This window comes from Ovis aries, chromosome 17, assembly GCF_016772045.2.
Source record: "Ovis aries strain OAR_USU_Benz2616 breed Rambouillet chromosome 17, ARS-UI_Ramb_v3.0, whole genome shotgun sequence".
NCBI classification, from domain to species: domain Eukaryota; kingdom Metazoa; phylum Chordata; class Mammalia; order Artiodactyla; family Bovidae; genus Ovis; species Ovis aries.
Window position 1 is genome coordinate 5,810,446 of NC_056070.1, and position 25,394 is coordinate 5,835,839.

The window sequence follows — 25,394 nt, forward strand, 5'->3', positions numbered from 1 at the left end:
ACGGGATTTCCTTTGCTGAAACTCCATCACTCCAGACTTTGAAGCGTTTGAGGGCTGAGATGAGCCCAGCACGGAGCTAAGGGCAGTTCCTTCCTAAATTTGGCACTTCTGGAACCCCACTTGAGAAGCACAGAAACACAATGCTTAGCGTGTGCCACCAATGTAAGGAGAGGACATGGATAAAGGAGGAGGGGAATGTGCAGACTCCTCAGCTCTGATCCGTTCCTGAGCTGAGTACCCTTGAACTCGGTCTGTCTCCCAGCTCCCATCCCTCCTGGAGCACAAAAATGTCAGTGCAGCATCTTAAATGAAAACCAATAATGTATGTATCACCCTCCCGTGGAAACAAATTACCGTAGCAGAATGGGAGAAATAAACTCGCCAAGCACATAAATAACCATTATGTGCATCTCTGCATGACTGCGAGGTATTGGATCTGGAACCTGACAGAACATTACAAAGATTTGTAAATGGCTGTGGCTGTCGAGGTGGGAAACAGCAAACCACATATCTCCAGTGTTTTTGAATTTGTTTTATTTTTGTCAGAACGAAGTACCTAACCTTGATCTTTGCTTTGTTGAATGGAAACAAGATTCCAGTGGGTGTCCGTACTTTCTTAGCTACAGATAGGATGCTATGGGAATGCAGTGTGTCCAGGTCCTGGAGCAATCAATCCTGTGTCTGAAGGTACTCCCTGTGTATGTGGACAAGGGAGAAAGGCGGCAAGGGAAGACGCTTGAGCAGCTGTGGCTCTCGACTCCCGGTGTAGACCCGCCGGAAAGGAGACGCGCACGTGGAGACCCGCAGCAGCGCAGGGGGAGGGGGCGCCGGGCAGAGCAGCCTATCTCTCAGGCAAAGGCGGATTATCTCTCACAGAGCTTACTCAGATGTTTCACTCTCCTTTGCTCCTCCTCTGCTTCCGTTTCTTTCCCGGATCTTGAGCATCGATCAGGAGCGGTCCATCTCCAGCACGCCCATCCTCACATCCCTCCGGACAGCCACAGGGGTCACACAGGTCCCTCCTCGCAGGTCCCGTCACTCTTTCCCCCTCACACGTGGTCTCCGAGCATTTCCCTCCAAGTGCTCCTGAACCTCTGAGCAGTGGGAGAAGCTGTCTCTCAGGATGGAACTTACTCTCCATGCAGAGTAGAACCCGGACAGCCCAGCTAGTTTCTCTCTAGTTCTCCACACATAGGAGGTGCTCAAAATATTTTTGAAACGTTGAGGCGCTTTAGTTCATCTGTTTCATTCTTTGCCCCACTCGTTAGCAAAAGCATAACTAGCTAAAGTTAGAAAATAAGCCAGCAAACCAAGTGCATGTTAGTGGTCTAAGAAATCAACAATGTACAGTTTTGAGAAATTGTATGAGGCTAGTTTATATCCACTAAAATAACATTTTAACAACATGGAAGGAACAACTGTTCATAATAGAAAATCTGACAAATAAACTAAGTCAAAGAAATTTAAATCATAAATCGTTCTGCTCCTTATATACACTATCATCATTTTTAATATATGAAACTTCCTGTCATGTTTGGAAAAATATAAATGTATCTTTACAATAATTTCTTTTCCTTCCTTCCTTTTTACCCTTCCTTTCTTTTGTTTCTTCCTTCCTTCTTCGCTCCCTTCCTTTTTCCTTTCTTTCCTCTATTTAAGCAAAATTAGTATCACTCAATGCAGTTTCATAACCCACATTTTTTCACTTAAAAATTCATGCTGAGCATCTTTCCAGATAAATGTCTACAATCTAGTGCTCAGAAATGAGTTTCTAGTTTTCCATCAGGATGCAATTTTCTCTTCGGGTCAAATGCTAGATGGTAACAAACCAACATCTTTCAGAAAATGCTTTCACATAAGGCATTTTAAAAAGAGCTATCCACTGTTCCTCATCTTCACCTCTCCTCCTCTCCTCAAATAACTAAGAAGTTAAAAATGTCTGCTACCATTGAGATGACATTTAAATATCAATGGTTTTATTGGTAGGAAGTTTGTGATTGTGTAAAAAAAAAAAAAAGGAGGCTTTCAACTGTTCTGTGAAGGTGTTCTAGAGGTTTTGGGAAGTGGGAGGGAGAAATCTTGAAGGATGAAAGCAGAGAGCAGTGTCCTCTTGTCAGTGGAATTGCAGCAACGTGGGGTGCACTAGCTTCTTAGGATTAGGGTTGGCCCTGGATTTTGGAAAGGCCGCCCCTCGCCACAGCAGGAGACCTGAATTGGTGCAGTTTGGAGACCACGTGGAGACAGACCCAGGGCTCCCAAAGTCTCTGCATTTTCTGCAGCACAGCTGACAGAGTCTGGCCCCCAGACCATTTTCCCTGGAGGTGACAAGAACAGTCAGATCTACAACTCTTAGAACACTGCTTCTGTAAGGCAGGAAAGAGGAAACCGACACTGAAGGGTTTTCTGGAGAAGATGCTTCCAGGAAGCCAGAATGAGTCAAGGTCAGTGGTCTGAACCCATTCTTGGCCATTGAACAGAGCACTGAAGCCTGGGGTCACAGAGCACAACAGAGTAGGACCATAGCCAGCCTTCCCTTTAACTGACAACTTCTCCTTTGAAGCCTCACCAGAGTGCAGATGGAGACCCAAAGTATGGCTTTAGGTCTGCCTGACCTGCCTGTTGATTTCAAAGAGGCACAGCATCTTACATCCAAGGTGAGCATTTTGATGCCCCGGCCTATAGGGAGGGCCACCTGCAATGAAACCAGGCCCTAAAGCAGCTGACTCCCCTGCTCAAGTGATTTCTTAGGAAGGAGGTTGTTCAAGGACCTCTGGCAAGCTTTCCAGTGGCTCATGACCTGAGTAAGTCATGGGGTTAGTAAGCCCTAATCCCTTGTGCTACTGGAAGATGATCTCTGGCCTCGTCTTCAGTATAAAAGCATGCTCTCTTTGCAAAATTCTGCCTTGGTACCATCCTTGTCTTGGCCAGGGATTGCTGCTCTGTTGCTGGCAAACTGGCAACAGTAATCTCACATTCAGTTCAGTCCAGTCGCTCAGTCGTGTCTGGCTCTTTGCGACCCCATGAACCGCAGCACGCCAGGACTCCCTGTCCAGCACCAACTCCCAGAGTCTACCCAAACCCATGTCCATTGAGTTGATGATGCCATTCAACCATCTCATCCTCTGTTGTCCCCTTTTCCTCCTGCCCTCAATCTTTCCCAGCATCAAGGTCTTTTCAAATGAGTCAGCTCTTTGCATCAGGTGGCCAAAATATTGGAGTTTCAGCTTCAACATCAGTCCTTCCAGTGAACATCCAGGACTGATCTCCTTTAGGATGGACTGATTGGATCTCCTTGCAGTCCAAGGGACTCTCAAGAGTCTTCTCCAACACCACAGTTCAAAAGCATCAAATCGTCTGCGCTCAGCTTTCTTTATAGTCCAACTCTCACATCCATACATGACCCCTGGAAAAACCAGAGGAAAAAGCCTGTCTAGGCGGACCTTTGTTGACAAAGTAATGTCTCTGCTTTTTAATATGCTGTCTAGGTTGGTCATAACTTTCCTTCCAAGGAGTAAGCATCTACACATGTTAGGGGAAGGAAAAAAAATTTAAATGTTAGGCGCCAGAGGCATCTCACAGAATGGAAGAGCAGAAATGCAGCTAGATCTCATGAAGTCTTGTCACATGTAAATTACTGATGTGTTTGATGTGAGTAAACAGAATAGATAACATCAACAAACCAGCAAAGCAATGACGAAACCACCACCACCAAAAAAAAAAAAAAAAACAACTAGTAATATTGCCTTAAATGGTTAAAAGGCTTATTTTTCTCATGAAATAATTTCAAAAGTAGGCCATCATCCACGTCATTAGGAATTCAGAGGTGAGATTTCTGTCCTCATGTTTGCAATGTGGCTGCTGCCCATCCAAGCACAGAGTCTGTGTCCCAGTCTAGAAGAGGGGGTGCTGGGATGAGGGTCTTGGTGGCTCAGTGGCAAAGAATCTGCCTGCAGTGCAGGAGATGTGGGTCCAACCCTTGGGTCGGGAAGATCCCCTGGAGAAGGGAATGGCAACCCACTCCAGTATTCTTATCTGGAGAATCCCATGGACAGAGGAGCCTGGCAGGCTATGGTCCATGAGGTCACAAAGAGTTGGACAGGTTTTAGTGACTAAACCACCATCAAACCAGGGACAAAGGGTTTAAAGTGAAAAGGGAGGTTGGACACGGCTAGCTTTTTGGAAAGCTCTCCTAGAGGCTCTACCTGATGACTTCTCATTGGTATGAATGTAGTCACAAGGCCACTGGAAAGGAAGATGAGAGAAAGATCAGTGGAGAGGAAGGTGAAGAAACTACTTTTTTATTGGACATATGGCTACCTGGAGTGTAGTCTGATAGCACCTGGTGATGAAGATTAATCAAGGGTTACTGTGTACTAGTTATCTCCAATCTCTTGATGTATAACAATTTACCTCAAATCTTGTGATTTAAAATAATCACCTCTTTTTTTTTTCATGACCCTGTAGGGGCAGGGCTTAGGATGAATGGTTTATCTCAGTCTTGCAATGTCTGGGGCTTCAGCTGTGGTGGTAATTTTGTTCCTAAGTCATGTCTTACTTTTTGCGACCCCATGGCCTACAGCCCACCAGGCTCCTCTGTCCATGGGATTTTCCAGGCAAGAATGATGGAGTGGACTGCCATTTCCTTCTCCAGAGGATCTTCCCAATTCAGGGATCGAACCTGGGTCTCCTGCATTTTAGGCAGATTCTTTACCCACTGAGCCACCAGGGGCTTCAGCTGGAATGGCTTAAAAATGAGCCGACTCTTCCTTCTTATCACCCAGGGTGTCTGGACTGGGGCTGGAGGATCCAAGACGGCCTCACACACATGTCTGGGGCTTCGGGTGGCAGTGGGCCAAGGCCCCTCAGCTCCCCATCACATATATTCTCTCCAGCTTGTGGTCTGTCCTCATTCCATAACCTAGCTCTTGCCTCTTGACACAGTCATTGGCTTCCCAGGGGGTGGAAACAGAAGCTGCAGGGCCGCTGAAGGAAGGCCTGTCCTAGGCATCACATCACACAGCACCATCCTCCAGGTGTGCTGGTCAGACTTGAAAAGTGAGTCAGAGGTCAGCTGGAATTCTAGGGGAAGGCAAACAGACCCCACCCCCTGATGGGGAGGCAGCCCCCACCACGCACGGAGAGTGTGAGGCAGGAGGAGCTGCTGACTTGGCTTATGCAGAGACTCTGCCCCGCCGGCCGGCCGTGGGAACTGAGGCCGCTCTCCTTCCCTTCTCTCCATGTGGCACTTCGCCTCTGGTCTCTCTACAGATCTGTGGATTCTTTCTGGCTCCATTCATTTATAGATGAGGGCTCCTGTTACCCATAAAAGTGTGTTTCCCTAAATAGCAGAGGACCAGCATCAAACATCGTTCAGTCTGACCACGTGATGGGGATTGTGTGTGTAGATAATCACTAGCTTTACCAAAATGCTGTACAGATGTCCTGGTCCAGAAGGACAGGTGAGAGAGGTCTACTCACCTCCCTAAATTTGAAAACAAATGAAGTAGAGGTTCTTAATCTGAAATCCAAAGAATGTGTGAACCCCTTTATATTGTATACAAATTTTAGAACATGTGTTCATTTTTCTGCAGCTGGCATCAGCAAACTCCCAATGGAGACTCTGAACAACCTCACTCACCCACCGTTCATCACCTACCATACACCCACCACCAAAAGGCAAGACCTATTGAGAATGGACAGGGCGTTCCTGGTGGCTCAGTGGTAAAGAACCTGCCTGCCAATGCAGGAGATGTGGGTTCAGTCCCTGAGTGGGGAAGATCCGCTGGAGAAGGAAATGGCAACCCCCTCCAATATTCTTGCCTGGGAAATCCCATGGGCAGAGGAGCTTGGAGGGCTACAGTCCATGGGGTCACAAAGAGTCAGACAGGACTTAGCGACTACACAACAACAACATCGAGAATCGACATACAGCCAGGGGGTGTGATGACTGATTGCTGGAAGGAGACCTATGGGGGTCACTTTTCTGCAAGGCTCCTCTCGTCGGGGGTGCCTGAATCTGGCTTGTGAGGGACAGATGTGAAAACCGTCACCATCAGAAAGTCAGTTCACAGGGGTCCGGAATGCACAAAAGCACGCAGCCAGGACTGGTGGCTGAGCGTTCTTTTGCTGCTGACACAGAGGAGACAGACAGGGTTTTGAGCTTGATAATTGCAGCCAAGTAAGGAAATGGCAACCCATTCCAGCATTCTTGCCTGGAGAATCCCATGGACGGAGGAGCTTGGTGGGCTACAGTCCATGGATCGCAAAGAGTCGCACACGACTGAGCAAATTCACTTTCACAAAGCACGTCTGCTTTGCTGCTTCCCCGAGGGCTCATTGAGAGGTTGCAACCAGGTACTGCCAGCTTTGCTGTGTCCTAGACACACCTGGACTCAGCAGTCAGCCTCCCAGCAGGTGGGACCCCTCAAATTCACTGGGCCATTGGCCCCTCCTGTGTCCCAGAATGGGGACTATGAGAAGCAGGGGGCGCTGGGCCATGCCAAGGGGCTCCCTCCACCCCCAGCGACCCCCTTCCTTCTCTCCCAACTGTGGCTGCAGCAAGCGGGATAAGCCCTGCCAATTGTCAACAGGCAGTCTCTTCCCACTAAGCCTTCTGCCTAAGGTACTTTTATAAGTGTACTATTCTTAGACCTCAGATTCTCATGAGAGATCTGGCTCTCTGCTGGGTGTCCCTTGACCTCCATTGCTAACACTTCTGCTGCTTTATGCTCTGCACTGGGAGTTTGGATCAGATTTACCCAGCAAAGACCCATGAAGCACCCTGCTAGAAGGGATGAACCTGGAGTGCAAACGATGAGGGAAACAGAGAATTCTTCCTCCAATCATGTGCCCTCCTGTCCCCTTCACTAAGGCTGATCTTGGAGAACTAATTTCTGCTAGGTAAATAGCAATGCGGACATCAATTTCCTGTCCATGGCTGCAGCTTCCACAGTTCCCATCTTTCATTCAAACATGTGAATGCTTTGCCTAAATAGCACGTTTCTCATTTAGCATACCTTGAAAGACTGCTATGTCACTTAGTCACAATCGTGTGCAGACTGTCTGTGCAAGCCTGGGATGGCTCCGTGGAGGCGCGTCACAGCAGCGAAAGGAGATGCTTCAGCATGCCCGGCAGACTCCCAGGAGAGAAATCGGCTTCCGAAACTCGACTTTGAAAACCTGAATGCTGAGGAACGAGTTTGGAAACTCACATGAATCCATCTAGAAAGTCATTATTATTTTTTAAAGATGCATTAAAAAGAGTTTTGGGAAGAGACCAAAAGTTTGCACGTCTCCATCTAAAGGGAGTTTTCAGTTGACTTCTTAGCTGTACCCAGGAAATCTGAAGGCAGCCTCAGAAGTTACTTGCATTGAGAGAACAGCATTGAAACATGTATATTACCATATGTAAAATAGATAAACAGTGAGAGTTTGTTGCATGAAGCAGGGTACTCAAAGCCAGTGCTCCGGGATAGGGTGTGGGAGGGAGGTGGTGGCGAGCTTCAGGATGGAGGGCCACATGTATACCTATGGCCAATTCATGTTGATATATGGTGAAAACCATCACAATATTGTAAAGCAATTATCCTCCAATTAAAATAAATATTTTTTTTTAAGAAATGACAAAAAAAAAAAAAGAAGAAGAAAATTACCTGCATCCTTGAGGCCCAGGTGACTCAGTGGGTGCAACCATTTCTATTATTCTAAACTTTCATATGACTTCTCCCTTGGCTCAGCAGTAGAGATTCCACCTGCAACGCAGGAAATGCAGAAAAGATGGTTCGATTCTGGGTCAGGAAGATCTCCTGGAGGAGGGCATGGCAACCAACTTCAGAATTCTTGCCTGGATAATCCCATGGGCAGAGGAGTTTGTTGGGCCTTAGTCCATGGGATCACGAAGAGTTGGACATGCCTGAGCTTGCACACATGCAAACTTTCATATATATTTCTATATGTGGTTCTTCCAGAGACCCTATGCAGCATTTATTATGAGTTACATTTTTCCGATGCAGAAACTGAGGCTCAGGGAAACTGGGATGTTTACCCAAAGCCACACAGCTGGGAACGGGCAGAGCCCCGTGTCTGCAGTTCTTCTGAATAGCATCCAGGATACAGTTCGCTTCCCACCATGGCACCCTACTCTCAGATACCTAAATCTGAAATCCAGCCTTTTCCAAGAAGACCTAGGAAGCTGAATGCTAGGATCAGAGGAATCTCATCCTCCATTGCCTTTTCCTTTGGCATTGACTGGATGTGTCTTATTCTACAGTCTCTGAGCCAGCAGAGCAAAGAGTGATGAGAGTGTTCCGAGATGTAACTAACTAATGTCTTTAACACGGAGATGCCCTGGGTAAAGGTTGTATGATACTGCTGCTGCTGTTGCTGCTGAGTTGCTTCAGTCGTGTCCGACTCTGTGTGACCCCAGAGACGGCAGCCCACCAGGCTCCCCCATCCCTGGGATTCTCCGGGGAAGAACACTGGAGTGGGTTGCCATTGCCTTCTCCAATGCATGAAAGTGAAAAGTGAAAGTGAAGTCGTTCAGTCACGTCTGACTCTTAGCGACCTCACGGACTGATGCTTACCAGGCTCCTCTATCCATGGGATTTTCCAGGCAAGAGTACTGGAGTGGGTTGCCATTGCCTTCTCCATTATATGCTGCAGTATTCTCCAAATAGTCTATGAATGGTTGTTCTAGCTTTTTAATTGCAAACACCCTTTATGAAACTGAGGGCCAGGTGATGGAGGGAGAGATCGCCTTCTATTCTATCAGATTGCAAAGCAGGGGTCCTGGAGAAGGAAGCTTGCAGCCACGGTGAGCGGTGAGCTCCCCAAACCTGGAAGCTGGGCTCACCTGCGAGCCTGCTCCAGCTGCTTGCGCGTGGCGCTCCAGGAGACGCGGGTCTGGTAGCACCACTTGACTGATGGGTGACCTTGGTCGGGAGGCTTGTTTCTTCCCAGTGCAACAGTGTCATGCTGGGAGAGCACCGCCCACTGAGAGCTGATGTCTCAGCCTCTGTGATAAACAAGGATAAACGAATTAGCCAGGAAAAAAAAACTAATTGAATTTTATAGAGAGGATGTTTCGCTTATCTCGTCTTTGCTAACAAAACCGAGACAATCCTGGAGTTGTCCTGGCCTTCTCTCCCCTTCTGTTTTACAAAGCGCCCACAATGCATGCCGTGGAGAGGTGCCCCAGCAGGAGCTCGTACTGAGGATCACATCCCAGCCTGCTGATTCAAGGCCTCCTCAGAGACCGCCTTTTACTTGCTCTCGAAGCCTTGGGATTACTTTGATATGCTGGCCACGTGACTTAACATCATTTCTAACCAGAATCATAATCCTGAATCACTGATTTAAAAGAGCAGGGTGAGGGAAGGGGAGGAGCTGTACAGCGTGTACACATTCAAGGGATATCTCCACATCTTGAAAATACCCTTCCTTATCTCAGCCTATAGGACACGCACTGCTTCCAGGGCAGGGAGAGCCGGAGGCAGTGACCTCAGAATGGGGAGATGAAATTTGCATACGATGAGGTCGAAAGTGGCAAGTTTTCCATTTCTGTTCATTCAGCTCCACAGTCTGATCTCAGCACACAGGGGCCCCAAGATGTGCTCCCTGGTGCTATCATCAGAGGCTTTGATGATTCTGCCCTGACCCCAGGGGCCACAAAACAAGACGAGGTCTGCTCAGCTTGGCATAGCGCAGACTGGGCAGGGCTGGGGGCCCAGGAAGAACTGCTGTCATTTGGCCACTGAAAGAGAAGGCAGATCCACTTCAGAAGTTGGAGAGACAGGGAGGGAGAGAGAGAAACCTGGAACAGAGGAATTGCTTGCAATTCTGCGGGCCTGCAGGCTTTTTCTGAAGAGTCACACCAGCATGATGTGACGGGGGTGGAGATGATGAGCAGCTGGCTCCTGGGAGAGGAGGAGCCGGGGAAACGGCTGAAACAAGGACACTGAGACACAGGGTCGATGATTTCCTCTAAGAAAATTCCTGCTCAGTGGCCTCGGGTGGTCACTGTTATGATAGGGTCCAGGAAGCTGAGCCCACCCACCCAATCTGCCTTGACCAGGATCAAATGCACCTTCTGGGACTCTAACTCAAGTGTCTTACCACTTCTGTGTTTCCTCCTTTGATCGCCAAGTACAGCTTAGGAGTGTTTCTGGAAGGATTCTTCCCTCTCCTCTGCTCATCCCCGGCCACCTGTTCCTCCCCTTCTGCTGATAGGGAGTTCTGGGGACTCTGGTACGGTTTTTTAACTTCAGGGCATTCTATCTGTGACATGTCAAAGTGACATGAAGTCCTGGGAATTCCAGCTCAGAACTCTGGGCCCGAGCTCATCAGGGGTGTCTGGGGTCATAAGTGTGAGAGCAGGGGTGTTGGGGGTGGAGGTGGGGTTCAGGCAAACAGCTCCTGGGTCCCGAGCAGACCCCAGGGGTAGCTTAATCCTGTCTGCCTTTTGGCACCGACACGGCACACACAGGCAACACAGGGTTTACTTTGTCTGGCTCTCTTGTTTTCTTGTCCTTCAGAAATGACTGCTGATTCTGGCCAGCCACCCTCGTGGAGTCGTTTTAGATTGATTTTGTGAAGCTAGCAGACAGGGTTAGGCTGTGCCACTCAGTGGAACTGCTGGGGAGGACTTGCTAGAACCGCTAAAGATGTTAGGGTGATGGGTCAGCAGCTGTGGCCGTGGAGTGCGACAAGTCAGCAGAGCTGGGGCCTGGGGCTTTCTAAGTCCTTGGGGCCCTCGAGGTGAAGGCAGCTCAGCCTGTGTCCCATGTGCTTGGATCGCTAAGCACAATCTACACTCCCTGAGGCCTTTCTGTGAACAAGAGACGGCTCCCGTCAATTCTCTTCAAAGCTGCATGAAGAGCAAGCTACTCTCCCCACTTTGCAGAAGAGGCTCCGCTAGGCTGTGATGAGACTGAGGATCTCCCTGTGACTGCGCATTAGCAGTAGAAGCTGCAGGACTCAAACCCAGAAATCCGGTATCAGAGCCTGAGGGTCGTAGGAAACACCCCATGGAAGGACGAGGTGGCTGCAAGAATGTTGCCAACACCGTGGCATCACTGAGGCACCCCTTCACCACCCATGGGTCCCTTTCCTGTACGAGGGGTTTCCCGAAGGTCCCTTCTGTCTCTAAACATCTAGAAAGCTATAGGTCTGCTGTTGCTGGGGACAAAGTCTTCCTGTAGAGCAGACTGGACAGCCATCGAAAACAGAAGTGGAAGGAGCTCAGATGATATGACGGCCCCAGGCCAAGTGACCACCACAGCTAACACGTTGTGGTACTTGCTAGGTGTTCGAGCATCGAGCTTTTTGTGGGCATGATTCCACTGAATTCTCCCAACAGGCCTGTGAGGCAGGAGCTAACACAGCCCCTGTTTGATGCAGCAACTGAAGCCCAGAAAGGCTGATTAACACACTCGAGGCCACACAGCTCCTAGGTGGTGGAGCCTGAGGCATCTCTCCCTGCCCTCTCTGCCCACCAAGCACGTTATATCTGATGCCAGCATACCAAGAGCTCCAGAGAAGACAATAACTGGGCTTAGCACAGAACAGCCTTCCCAAATGCAATTTCTACCACCCGTTGATGATGGATCCTTGGCCTCTGGAGTCTTCTTTTCAGACCACCTGGGGCTGAGGATGGAACCTGAGCATGAGAAAGCAGCCCTGGAAAATGGGTCCCCTAAACAGGTGAGTTTCAACACAGGCTTTCATCTGGTTTCCCCATTAGGATTCAGTTCAGTTCAGTCACTCAGTCGTGTCCGACTCTGCGACCCCATGGACTGCAGCACGCCAGGCTTCCATGTCCATCATTAACTCCCAGAGCTTGCTCAAACTCATGCCCATCCAGTCGGTGATGCCATCCAACCATCTCATCCTCTTTTATCCCCTTCTCTTCCTGCCTTCAATCTTTCCCAGCATCAGGGTCTTTTCCATTGAGTCAGTTCTTCGCATCAGGTGGCCAAAGTATTGGAGATTCAGCTTCAGCATCAGTCCTTCCAGTGAATATTCAGGACTGATCTCCTTTAGGATGGACTCGTTGGATCTCCTTCCTGTCCAAGGGATTCTCGAAGAGTCTTATCCAACATCAAAGTTCAAAAGCATCAATTCTTTGGTGCTCAGCTTTCTTCACACTCCAACTCTCACATCCATACATGACTACTGGAAAAACCATAGCCTTGACTAGATGGACTTTTGTTGGTAAAATGATGTCTCTGCTTTTTAATATGCTGTCTAGGTTGGTCATAGCCTTTCTTCCAAGGAGCAAACATCTTTTAATTTCATGGCTGCAGTCACCATCTGCAGTGATTTTTGGAGCCCAAGAAAATAAAATCTGTCACTGTTTCCATTGTTTCCGCATCTATCTGCCATGAAGTGATGGGACCGGATGCCATGATCTTTGCTTTTTAAATGTTGAGTTTCAAGCCAGCTTTTTCACTCTCCTCTTTCACTTTCATCACGAGACTCTTCAGTTCCTCTTCATTTTCTGCCATAAGGATGGTGTCATCTGCGTATCTGATCGATGGATCAGGAAGATCCCCTGGAGAAGGAGATGGCTACCTACTCCAGTACTCTTGCCTGGAAAATCCCGTGGACAGAGGCGTCTATAGTCTATGGGGTTGCAAGAGTCGGACATGACTTGGCGACTAAACTACTACTACTCAATTCCTCTGCAAGCAGATCATTTTAGAATAGGCTTGAATTCAGAGAACTCGATACAGCTGATGTCACGTCAAAAAATAAATGAGCAGATATGTAACTTGACATAGTACACTCCAATGGAAACACAGTTAGTCTGGCCACAAGTCGGATGACATGGAATCTAGTCTTAACTGTGACTAGCCATGTGAACTTGGTTAAGCAAAGTACTTTCATGACACACTTCCTGTTTCTTCTTCAGAGCCTGGAAGCCACAGTGGCCCTACGCTTACCCTACAGAGTCTTTTAGGCGATCAAATGCGTTTAAGCATAGTCATGCTTTGAAAAATGTAAATTTCTATTAGAGAAGCAGGTGATATCAATATTAGATAAACTGAGGGGTTATTTACACTACAAAGGAGTCATTTGCCTTACAAAGAGATTTCTTAACATGTAAATACTTGCTTACAGAAAATTAATTGGGGAATAAGGCCAGAGGACCACACTATTAATGCATTGTTAAAATATTAAGGTAATAAACCCACGATCAAGGTTTCTGAAATGATCATCTAAGACAGCAGTTTGAATTTTGAAATTCACTACCTATCCATCCATTGCTGAAAGCAAGATACACCTCTAAAGATATCTTCCTCAGAATTGTTACTAATGGAAGTTGAAGTTTCCCTGTTATTTTTGCACACATCTTAATTTTAACCTTTCTTTCCCCTAAATTCTTTACAATGCCAGCTTCTTAAGAACAGTTTCTATTCCAGAAATGGTAGGTGAGCTTATCCCCTTCACACTTGCCTTTGTTCTCGTTAGCTTTTATCTTGGGTCCTAAATCCAGGTCCCCAAGAAGCAGGACTGTGCAATAAAGGAGTAGCTGGAGTAACAGGATTGAAACTCTCCATCCTTTCACTCTACCTGATTTTAAGGCCAGGAATACACAACAGAGACTAGGGTCCTGGGTTTTTAGCTCTGTGAGAGTAGGTAAAGATGGTGTGAGAAACAAATTTTTAGGGGAAACAATAAGTTAGGAATGAATGACTGGAATTGATTATGCAGACGGATGGCTATTAAGTTCTAGCCAATCAGTTGGTATGCCTATCTGGAAAGCTGCGCTAAGAAGGACTCTGAAATCTTCTTTGGGTACCTCAGGGCAAGAATGCTAGGATTGATTAGTAATGTCTACCATGGGCAAGGAGTGAGAGGAAGCCACACTGTGCCATCTTTGACGAAGGTGAGGAGTAGGCAGGACTGGAAGAAGACTGAATAGATTTCTCCGAGTTCCCCTAGAAATGTACAACTAACTAGCAGAAGATGCTGTTTTCAAAGTAGTGTTTCCCAGGCTTTCATCCTCCAAACCCCACTTTCCATATTCCCCAAGAAAATAACAACACATCGTACATTTTTTGTAATTGGTTTGTCTTTTTCCTGCAGCCCAGATTCTGTCATCCTTGGATACTGAGGCCCTAGAGGGCATGAAACACATGGGTAGTATATTTTGTACAGCACTCAGGAGTGGCAGCTGTGGCTGTCTGCCCAGGTTCCAGCTTTCAGCCCTGAGATACTCATTTATCCAGGTGCTGGGAGAGTTGATGGCTTACAGCTCTTACCTCCATGATGAAGGGTACCATTTTCTCTCACCACCCATTAGTTAAGATGGTAGCTTGGACAGAGAAACTGAGGTGGGTTCCAGCTCAACCTCTCAGGTTCCAATTTGTCCTGCTTTCCCCGTTTCACTCCCATCTGCTCTCTTGACTGCCTGTCTTTTGAACTTTAGCCTCCAGCATCAAACAGAAACAACAATCTCACACGAACTATGTAAAAGTCTCCACAATAGCATAAGATCAAATGCCTCTCATAAATATCTCATCTAGTTAGCTCCTTCTTTTTAATTACCTCAACTATAAATGTTATCTGTGTATCTATCAATCCATCCTAGAGCTTCATCTTCTGTGATCAAACTCTGGTTAATATAGGCACGTACAGTAAGTCACCTACATTTGAGCCTTCAAGTTACGAGCTTCCAAAGACACCTACGTGTGTTTGCATGTCTAGTCACGTAAGCTAGTTCACGTGCCTGGCGCACACTGTCACATATGCGCATCCGCTACAAGCAGCTGTGCTTTTGCGTACTATACTTCAGTTCAGTCGCTCAGTCGTGTCCAGCTCCGTGTGACCCCATGGACTGCCGCCATGCCAGGCTTCCCTGTCCATCACCAACTCCGGGAGTTTACTCAAACTCATGTCCGTCGAGTTGGTGATGCCTTCCAACCATCTCATCCCTTGTCGTACCCTTCTCCCACCTTCAATCTTTCCCAGCATCAGGGTCTTTTCCAGTGAGTCAGTTCTTCACATCAGGTGGCCAAAGAATTGAAGTTTCAGCTTCCGCATCAGTCCTTCCAATGAATATTCAGGACTGATTTCCTTTAGGATGGACTGGTTGGATCTCCTTGCAGTCCAAGGGACTCTCAAGAGTCTTCTCCAACACTACAGTCCAAAAACATCAGTTCTTTGGTGTTCAGCTTTCTTTATAGTCCAACTCGCACATCCATACATGACTACTGGAAAAGCCATAGCCTTGACTAGATGGACTTTTGTTGGTAAAGTAATGTCTCTGTTTTTTAATATGCTCTCTAGGTTAGTCGTAGCTTTTCTTCCAAGCAGCAAGCGTCTTTTTATCTCATGGCTTCAGTCACCATCTGCAGTGATTTTGGAGCCCCCAAATATAAAGTCTCTCACTGTTTCCATTTTTTCCCCATCTATTTGCCGTGACGTGATGGGACTGGATGCCATGATCTTACTTTTCTGAATGTTGAGTTTTAAGCCAACTTTTTCACTCTCCTCTTTCACTTTCATCAAGAGGCTCTTTAGTTCTTCTTCACTTTCTGCCATAAAAGTGGTGTCATCTGTGTATCTGAGGTTATTGATATTTCTCCCAGAAATCTTGATTCCAGCTTGTGCTTCATCCAGCCCAGTATTCTGCATGATGTACTCTGTGTATAAGTTAAATAAGCAGGTGAGGATACACAGCCTCGATGTACTTCTTTCCTGATTTGGAACCAGTCTGTTGTTCCATGTCCAGTTCTAACTGTTGCTTCTTGACCTGAATACAGATTTCTCAGGAGGCAGGTCAGGTAGTCTAGTGATCCCATCTCTTGAAGAATTTTCCACAGTTTCTTGTGATCCAAACAGTCAAAGGCTTTGGCATAGTCAATAAAGTAGAAGCACTATACTGTACAGTACCATATAGATTAGAGTGGTACAGTATCTTTATTTCATGCCCAGGATGTCCGGAAGCAAGCACGAAAGCAGCAGTGATGCAGCTGATTGTGTTAGTTGGATACCTAGACTAAATTTGTTTACAATTTACAAACAAACTTATAAACACATAGACTTATGAATGTGTTCTCAGAATGGAACTTGATTGTGTGTAGTGGACTTACTGCAGTCACTCTTTAGGATTGCCCTCAGCTGAAGGGAGCTGCTGAGCCCGCTGTGACACCCTCTCCCCACCATTAATGACTGCCTGACATGGGGACCAGTCCTGTTGCTTCAAAGTGGGACGACTCTAAAGGGGCTTCTAGCTCTTGAGCACACTGTGGGATTGGCTGAGGTCTAACACCACACTCCAGCATCTCCTTTGCTCAGTTTTGCTTCAATCACCGCCCCCCCGCCACCCCCCTCACCACACACATACACTCACACACCCTTCACTGCAGAAACTGATGCGAGGACGTTTCCAATAAATTTCCTGCATGCAACCTTGTTTTATGACCCTGGATATGTTCCAGGGTCTCCTAGTTTATAGTCTATGGGAACTTGAATAGAATTTGTATCCTACTGTTGTGTGAAAATTGTATAAATCTTAATTATTTTGAATTGGTTCATAGTGCTTTTCAGGTCTACTATATCCTTTTACCTTTCTGTATATTTATTCTATTAATTTTTGAGAGTTTGATATTGAAACTCCAACTAAAAATATTAATTTATCTACTTGAAAATAATTGTAATCTATACTGGAACTATATGTAACTCTGTTCTGTATTTTCCAAGTCTTCTGTAAATGTGTTATCATACGTTCACAATTTAAAAATTTTTAAAAAAAACATATCCTGTATGCAAATTTGGTCTCAAAGTCTGATTCCTGGGCACCCCAAATGAAGACATGCCTACTTTGGTACCATTCCTTTCAGGCTAACAGTTTTTTCATTTGGGACTTCCCTGGTAGCTCAGATTATAATAAATCTGCCTACAAAGCAGGAGATCCTAGTTTGATCCTGGGTCAGGAAGATCCCTGGAGATGGGAATGGCAGCCTGCTCCAGTATTCTTGCCTGGAGAATGCCATGGACAGAGGAGCCTGGGGGACTACAGTCCACCGGGTCTCAGACTCAGTTGCTGCTGCAAGAGAAGACGCATCGAATGGCGTTGGCAGATATATGAGCAGTTAGTTTCAAGATCTAGGCCTGCCCAGGGAGTTGCACTGGGAGCCCCTAAGGTTCAAGAAGGGTTTCCTGGTACCCCTGAACTTAATCTGGAGGGACGAGTAAAAATTAATCAGGTGAGGTGGGGAGCGCACTCCAGAGGGCGCAGCAGGAGCAAAGATGGGGACCCCGCAGAGTACAGAGAACACCCCCGGTGCTGTCAGAGAGTCAAGTGTGAATGGCTGTTACGATACGAGAGAAAAGATAGACAAAGACCCTTGGACTTGATTTTAGGGGCAGCCATTGAAAGGGTTTCAGCAGTAGCGCCACGTGGTCAGATTTCTATGTAGACTCATAACTGGTGACTTTAAAAGGAGTGTGATGGGCCTGGGGACTTTGCACATCTGTTTTAACCCTCCCCTGGAGAGGCTTCCCCTACTGCAGCTCTGCAGGGGCTGGAAAGATGCAAGCTACACTCCTGAGACTCCATCATGACGAGGACCCTGGATCCGATTTAGGTTTTAATCAGTTGGTCTAGACCTGTCCAAGGTCTAGAAAGTGGAAACCAAGAAGGGGCTGGGTTTCTGCTGGTTCTGCTGTGCATGGAGATGGCGGGGTTTTCTGCAGGGGTTTCTCTATCGAGATTGCTTCTAATTATGGCTGTTTGCTAATTGTCATGGCTTCCTGATCACACTGGCATCCCCGTGATGGCAGCGGAGCCACAGTTCTGGAACTGGCGGCTGAAGCACAGGCTTCTCTGTTTGGCAAGCCGCTTCCTGATCATAAAAAAGGCTGTAGTTCCTTTGGTATCCAGGTTCCGCAATGTGGCTCCAAAGCCGTTTTCAAAAGCTCAACGTGTTTCTTCAGCTTTTCCAGCAATTCTGTAAACCATTTAGTGCCCTCCAACAAATCACCTTCTCTCCAGACCGGATGCAGCAGATGCCGTTCTCTGTACCTGAATCCTGACTGATACCCAGGCAGGACTGAAAGCTGAGGAGACATGTCACAGAGCTGCTCCAAGTGTCCAGGCTGATGATGAAGAGAGGTGTGGGCACATGGAGGAAGGGACACATTGGAACATTTGAGAGGTAAAATTAGCAGTCCTTGGTGATTAACTGGTTGTCAGGAGTGGGAAGTGAGAAAGAATTGATAGCCAGGATGACTCAGTTTTCTGAAGAATCAGTTGGAGAGCAGTCCAGATAACTAAGATCAGGACTTTCAGGGAGAAGCAAGTTTGAGGGTAAGAAGATGACTTCAGGTACCTATGGGAAATTCAGTAAAAACCTTTCCTCTTTTTAATAATTAAATCAGCTGCACACATAATTGGGTAATCATTTGTTAATATCCATTCTCTCCTGAATCTGTGAACTTCATTATAGAGGTGCCTATATCTTCTGAGTTGTACATGGCACAGATTAGCTCAGAGCAGAATTCAGTAGACATCTGTTGAATGTTGAAAAAGTAAGCTGGATAATATAAATTGTAGTGATCATCCTCAGTGCTATCAACATGAGCTGTCTCTGCACTGCTGCTATGAATGGTAATTAAACTCTCAGCAAAAGCATCGATGATGATGGTGATGATGATGATGTGTTTGACCAGGAAAATCACTATGGTTAGAAAATCAAGCCAGAACAGTAGAGTTTCATCAGCATTGCCTCCAAAATCCAGAAAAAATAGACCAGTATCTCCTACTTCAATCAAAATGAACTTCCGTTCCATATTCATTAAGTGCCAAGAGTGTAGTAGGCCTATTAGGAGGTTTTCCCAGGTGCTTGCAAATGGAAAGACGTCTGTTGATCTGTCATCTGCTTAGCGCAATTGCTAGCTCTTGTAAATCAAAGCCAAAGTTGATTCCAGCAACTCAGAGAGGAGCGTGCCCTCAGCCACTCTGATTTCCTGCAGCTGCTTGCAGAGCACGGCAGCAACCTGATCGTTACGTGCAATGTGGTGATTAAGCTGGGCTGTGACTGGGACAGGTGTCGTCCCTGCTCACTCCCTAGCGCACTGTGTATTTGTGGGTTTGCTGCGCACACACCGCCTCCTGCTATGGGGAGCTGGAGAGGCATCTCTGGCCCACCAGACACCATGGCCCCTCCTCAAAGAACTGTTTATCATGCCTTTTTGCCTTCCTAAGTGAAATTCACAGATTAGAGAACCTATATGCATAGATAATTTCAAATAAATCAATACCTTGCCCAGTGGTAATATCTATACACTCAGGAAAATTGTTGATGATGAGCATGATGATGTGTTGGACCAGGAGCATCTCGGTGGCTGGAAAATCAATCCAGAGGTGTAGAATTTCACCAGCATGCCCCAAATCCAGAAAAGTAGGTGATATATGTAATATACAAGGAAGGCAACATAGAATATAATGACACATATCTCAACATGCAAACGACCACACTGCTAATCATGAAGGAGACATCAGATGCTTGTACCCATGAGAAATTCCCATGGACACACCAGCTACCAATGTAGGTTGAGTGTATCTTACATGGATGGCCCCAAAATGACAAGCAGAATCACTGTCAACAGCACAATAGTCCTTTGATAAAGTTCCTAGCAAAACAAAGAACAGTCATCCCCTGATTTACACAGTGGTTGCATTCTTTGGAAACCAACTGTACCCTTAACAGGAAACAAAATTTAAAAACCCTAAACACTGTGTTGTGCTTCTAAGCTTGGATGGTTGGAAACAGGTTTTTCACCTACATAATTGTCCAGTAGGACAGACAGAGTCATGCGGGAGGCAGACCGCTCTTCATTGCAAGAGCACCTCTGGACAATGGTCCACTCAATGCCAACAGACACCCAGTCACTGTGACGGGCCAAGAACACTGCTCCCCTCACATTTCCAAATGTCCCTGAGCGGACAGCACCAGTCCCGCTGAAAACCGCAGTATTCTAGCATGAGCTGCCCCTCAGATCACTCCATTCAGCACACTGCCCACTTGGAAAAGATACGGAACACAGTGTGGGGAGCTAAGCCTTGAGAGGACAACAGGGAATTGCAGTGATTTTGAGTCCGACAACCCAGGCCCGAGGGTTAGTATAGCTGTAATTCACATGGCAAACACTTTGTAAGGGGTTCGCCTCTGTTAAGCTCACAAACAAATAGCAATGGAAGCTCAGTTGCCATTGCATTGTCTGATTATCTGGAGCTAATGCCTTGGAGAGCAGTTCAGCTTAAAAACTTGAAGTCATTATCTGGTTACAAGAATCCAAGTAAAAAGATCACTAAATGCCATCACATATCAAAACACTTTGCAGCAGGCATTTTATTAGGAGTTAAGTAGTAAGTGCTTTGGTTCAAATCTTAACCCTGCCACTCACTAGCTGTGTGACCTTGGGTAAATTACTTAACACCTCTGTGCCTCAGCAAGCAAAACAGTGCTTCAGTTACACATTGTCAAATGCATCAGAGGGTTGTCATGAGAATGAAGTGAGTTTACATTTGTAGAGTGCTTAGGATGGCATGTGGCATGTGTGGTTAAAATAGCTGAATATATACATTTTCAGAACAGTGAAACAGTCTCATGCTTATAAAAAATCTGGCTAAATGAGGGAATAATCAGCAATAAAAGTGTGGCTGATCAACGACTCAACAGGGAGATAGATGTCTTAAAGCCCTTCAAAACTGACTGTCAAGTTTGGAGGAGAGTTGGGCTGGTTTGGGAAAGCCATGTGGGGAAGAGAGTCGTATAATGACTCGCAAGGGAGAGTAAGAATCCACATTGTTGAAACAAGGTGGGGAACCAGCCTGGAGAAGGGGAGCTGTTAGAGGAGGCAGGAGGCGCTCTGGGGGCTGGGCTGTGGGAGGCCAGTCTCCCGCGTTTGGGGCTGCAGGTGCAACCCAGACCCTGGGGAGCACGCGCACCCATTCAAGATGCACACTGACTGAGCACCATGAGGGATGTGTGTGTCTGCGTGTGTGTTCTGACTTCAGGGACGCACAAGGCAATATGGGAAGTGAGATCCTCTGTATCCAAAATTATGTTGTGCTTATAGAAAGTCCCCTCCATACAAACCTTCAAGTTACAGACTTTCAAAGTTGTGAACTTACGTTCCGTCAACACCAGGCGTGAGTGACGTCTCAGCCTGCCCTCCCTCTTCTGTTGCCGATGCCCTTCTGCCCTGCCATCTCCCCCCTCCTCTCCCTCCTCCACTCAGTAGCTCTTCTTGCCTGTTCACTCGATGCCAGCCATTGTACTGTACGACTATACTTTTCAAGGTATTGTACTAGAAGATTAAAAGTGGGTTTTCTATTTGGGGTTTTATTTTGTGTTTGTTTTTTATGTATTATTTTCTGCAGAAACTATTATAAGCCTATTATAGTACAGTACTATATGGCCAATTGTGTTAGTTGGGTGCCCAGGCTAACTTTGTTGGATTTACAAACAACTTGGACTTCTGAACGCACTCTCAGAAGGGAACTCGTTCATAGGTAGGTGGCCTACCACACTTAATTTTGTAGTAAAGAACATGGAACTGACTTTTTACCATAGACCCTCATCTCGGCCCCAGAAAAGTTGTAATAAAAGTGGTCCGTTCCGTTTCCTTTCTGTGAGCAAAATGCTCTGTGTCTGTTCCCTCAAAAATTGGAGACTCCAGGACTACTTGGACTTCTGAAAACAGAAAAAGGAAGAACAAATCCCACCAGAAGAGGCTCTAAATTGTGTAGATGACACCCAAATATTGTTTGGGGTTGAAATCTAAAAGCACAACAGAAAAACTCTTCCTGGGCCTCATTTCTCAGAGGCAGGAAATTTCTACAGCTTTGTTATTTTAAAGAATCAGAATTTGCCCTGGCACAACTGCAAATAAATGCTAAGACAGAGGACCCTGATGGGCTACAGTCCATGGGGTCTCAAAGAGTCGGACACGGCTGGGTGGCTAACACTCTCAGATGTTTAATAAAGTCTTTTAAAATGGATGCTAAGGAACTTCCCTGGTTCTCCAGTGGTTAGGAATCCTTCTGCCAGTGCAGGGGAGACAGGTTTGATCCCTGGTCCAGGAAGATCCCACATGCTGTGGGGTGGCTGAGCCCACATGCCACAGTGACCGAAGTCTGCATGCCCAGAGCCTGTGCCAGGCACCAGGACAGACCGCTGCAGTGAGAAGCCGGAGCATCGCAGCTCGGGAGGAGCCCCTGCTTGCTGCAACCAGGGAAAGCCCGGGGACAGGGACAGAGACCCAGTACAGCCAAAAAGAAGTGGGAAATAAATCTTTCAAAATTTTTTCAAATGTCCTCTTCTTTAAAAAAAGGATTGTTAAGGAAGTAATGTGTGAGCACTTAGGGAAAAAGGGAGGATCTCTTCAGCCCCATTTTAGCCTTGTTCCTATGCGTCTGAAGAGCCCCACCCAGTGCCACAGAGGCAGCATGAAGGCAGGCACAGTGGTCCTTCCTGTGGCCAATGGTATTGCTCACCAAATCGCCCACATGCAGTTTCTCAGCCCCTTTGTAGTCAGAGTGGGACCTTTGGCCAGCAACTATGAACTGAAGTGATGAGCGTGACTCTGGGCTGAGGCATTTCCCTGCTTCCAGTCTACCCTTTCCCCTTTCCAGTTCTCTTTGCCCCATCTCTCCAGCCATGTCGACTTTAAGCCAAGATTTTGGGTGCCAATGCAAAAGCGTGGGTCCCCTCAGCACCACAGAGAGGAGAGCTGCTCTGGACAGGCACTAAAGTGAGAGGAGATGTTTCACGAGCAAGAGAAAAAGAACTTTTGTTGTAATAAGCAACTGAGGTTCGGGGGGCTGTTTGTTCCACAGGCTGTCCCAACACAAAGCCCTCTCTGCAGCAGCTCCAGACCCACTGCCCGCTCCATTCTCTTCAGTCTTGCTTTGCCTGTTCCCTTGACTGCTTCTCGACTTTGGATCCACGTTTCACTCTTCTTCACCTTGCAGCTCCAAGCCTTAGAAAATCCGCGAACGCGGTCTTGATGTGTTTGCTGATGTCACCATGCCCAGCCAGACTTTCAGAATCTGCCCTCTGCCTGGCTGGCCATGGTCGAGTCTAAGCGTCGAGGGATCTGGAGGGGAGGCAGGTCCTGACATCGCCTAGGAGGTAGCAGAGAGAGACCAGGCAAGAACACACCGTGACTAATGGGCTAACTCTCGCTGGGGGATCCAGTTCTGTGGGAGGCAGAGTGCAGGTAAGAGGGAGTGAAGATCTCCTTGACTTGGTTGTAGCTCCAGCCCCTACACAGGGTCTAGGGTATAAGAGAGGTCTGATCAAATATTCAGTGAACAAATTGGTCAGTTGCACTATGTTCCAGTGAAAGCAATATGGTATGAGTCTGTGTCACTTAACTCATTTCTTGAGTACCTGGGGAGCACAAGGCCGTGGAAAGAATACTGAGCTGAAAGCCGACTACAGTAAAATCTGACTGTCCTCTGAACTATGACGTGACCATGAATAAGTCAGTAAATCTCTCTGGGCCTCAGTTTATTCATCCACAAAACGAGGGGATCGGAATAAGCAGACCCCTCGGTCTTTGCCAATTTGAATAGTCTTTGATTATTTAAGTCAGAAACACTACACAAATCAAGCTAGAACAGAAAATGTGTTTCTATGTCTGGGAATTCTAGTGGGGCCTGCAATCCTTTAGACACTATGTAATAGGAAATTATAATTTTTTAACCTTCATGCATATTTATTTTTAACTCCATTCTTTCAAATATATATTTTAGCTACGTGATTCAAAAATAAAACTTGAGATGTCTCACATCAATCTCTATTAATCTCTGTCTTATTAGGTAACTTACTTATTTTTCTAATGTTTCTTTATGCTAATACTGATTAATATGCTAAATTTCTTCCTTTACTGATGCAAAAGGTAACATTATATACATGTGCTTGCTGATTTGCTTCAGTCATGTCCGACTCTTTGTGACCCCATAGACTATAGCCCACTATTGGGACTATAGAACTCTAAGTTCCTCTGTCCATGGGATTCTCCAGGCAAGAATACTTGATTGGGTAGCCATTCCCTCCCCCAGAGGATCCTCCCAACAGAGGGATCAAACCCAGGTCTCCTGCAGATTTCAAGCAGATTCTTTACCATCTGAGCCACCAGGGAAGTCCAGCAACACTGTGTACATACATATGTGCATATACGTGTGTGTGTGTGTGTGTGTGTATGTAGCTTGTTTGCCTTCCTCACTTTAGAAAGCATCCTAAGAATCTCCCCATGTTAGCAGTTGGGGATCATCCTCCTTTTTTCTTTTATTGCTGTATAGTATTCCTTGGTACAATACATCTTAATTCCTTTGAAATTACCCCTTCAGTGAATATTTGGGTTATTTTCCATCCTTTGCTATTTGGTTGCTGTAATAAATAACCTTGCACAGATGTCGGATATATAGACTAGAGCCCCAGGAGAAGACGGGCTAAGTGAATGGATCAATTTTCTACATTTTGGTAGCTGTGGCTTGATTGTCCATCACAGCTCAGTGTTGTGCTGTATCCCTGCCAACAATGCTATTCTGATTAGTGAGAAATTGCATTTTTATATGGTTTTTCATTTGTATATATGTCTTGTCATGAGTGAGGTTGAACATCTTTTTCTCTATTTCAGGATAATTTGTATTTTGTCTTCAGTGTCACGTCCTGGGTTTGTTTTTTTTTTTTTTTTTTTCTCTATTGAGTTTTTAATCTCCTCGGTCTTTTTTCTCTATTTTCAGAAGCACTTTCTTCTCTAGGGAAATTAATGAGCTGAAAGTATCTTAATATTTTTTCTTTTGTCTTTTTATGGTTTTGAAATAACTTTTAAAATGCAGTAACTATTGAAAGAATGTATTTAATAAACAACTATATTGACTTCTATTCTACTTCTAGCTCTATGGACCCAGAACTTCTAATTCCTAACTCATTCTTAAATATCAATGGACAATCAAGATTAAAAAAGGGCAACCTAAAAATGTCACCCTGAAGAAACAAATAATTCAAGAACAGAAGAGGATTTTTAAAATAATTCTCAGTATCTTCACAGTAAAGAGGCTGTGTGATTTATCATCCAACCTGGGACAATGTTGAAAGCAATGTGGAGGAGATGTTAATAATTATGCCAGGACAACAGGTATAAACCATGGCTATCCCTGGTACACAATCAGGATATACAATCATTGTTATGGACTGAATGTTTGTGTCCCCTCAAAACTCATATGTTGACTCATAAGCCACAATGTAACAGTACTAGGAGGAGGGACCCCTGGAAAGTCGTGAGGGTGGAGCTCTCAGCAGATGCTGCCTCTACAAGCACCTTGACCTTGGACATCCCAGCCTCCAGAGTGTCTGTTGTTTAAGCCTCCA

General features: G+C 46.1%; 1 long non-coding RNA gene across 1 annotated transcript; it reads right to left on the reverse strand.

The window, feature by feature from the left end:
• Positions 1 to 512: 512 nt before the first annotated feature.
• Positions 513 to 7,178, reverse strand: LOC132657981 (uncharacterized). Its single transcript, XR_009596829.1, has 2 exons — positions 7,017 to 7,178; positions 513 to 3,519 (listed from the first exon to the last, which is right to left on the reverse strand). It is a non-coding gene; the product is annotated as an uncharacterized LOC132657981 (long non-coding RNA).
• Between the last annotated feature and the right edge of the window lie 18,216 nt (positions 7,179 to 25,394).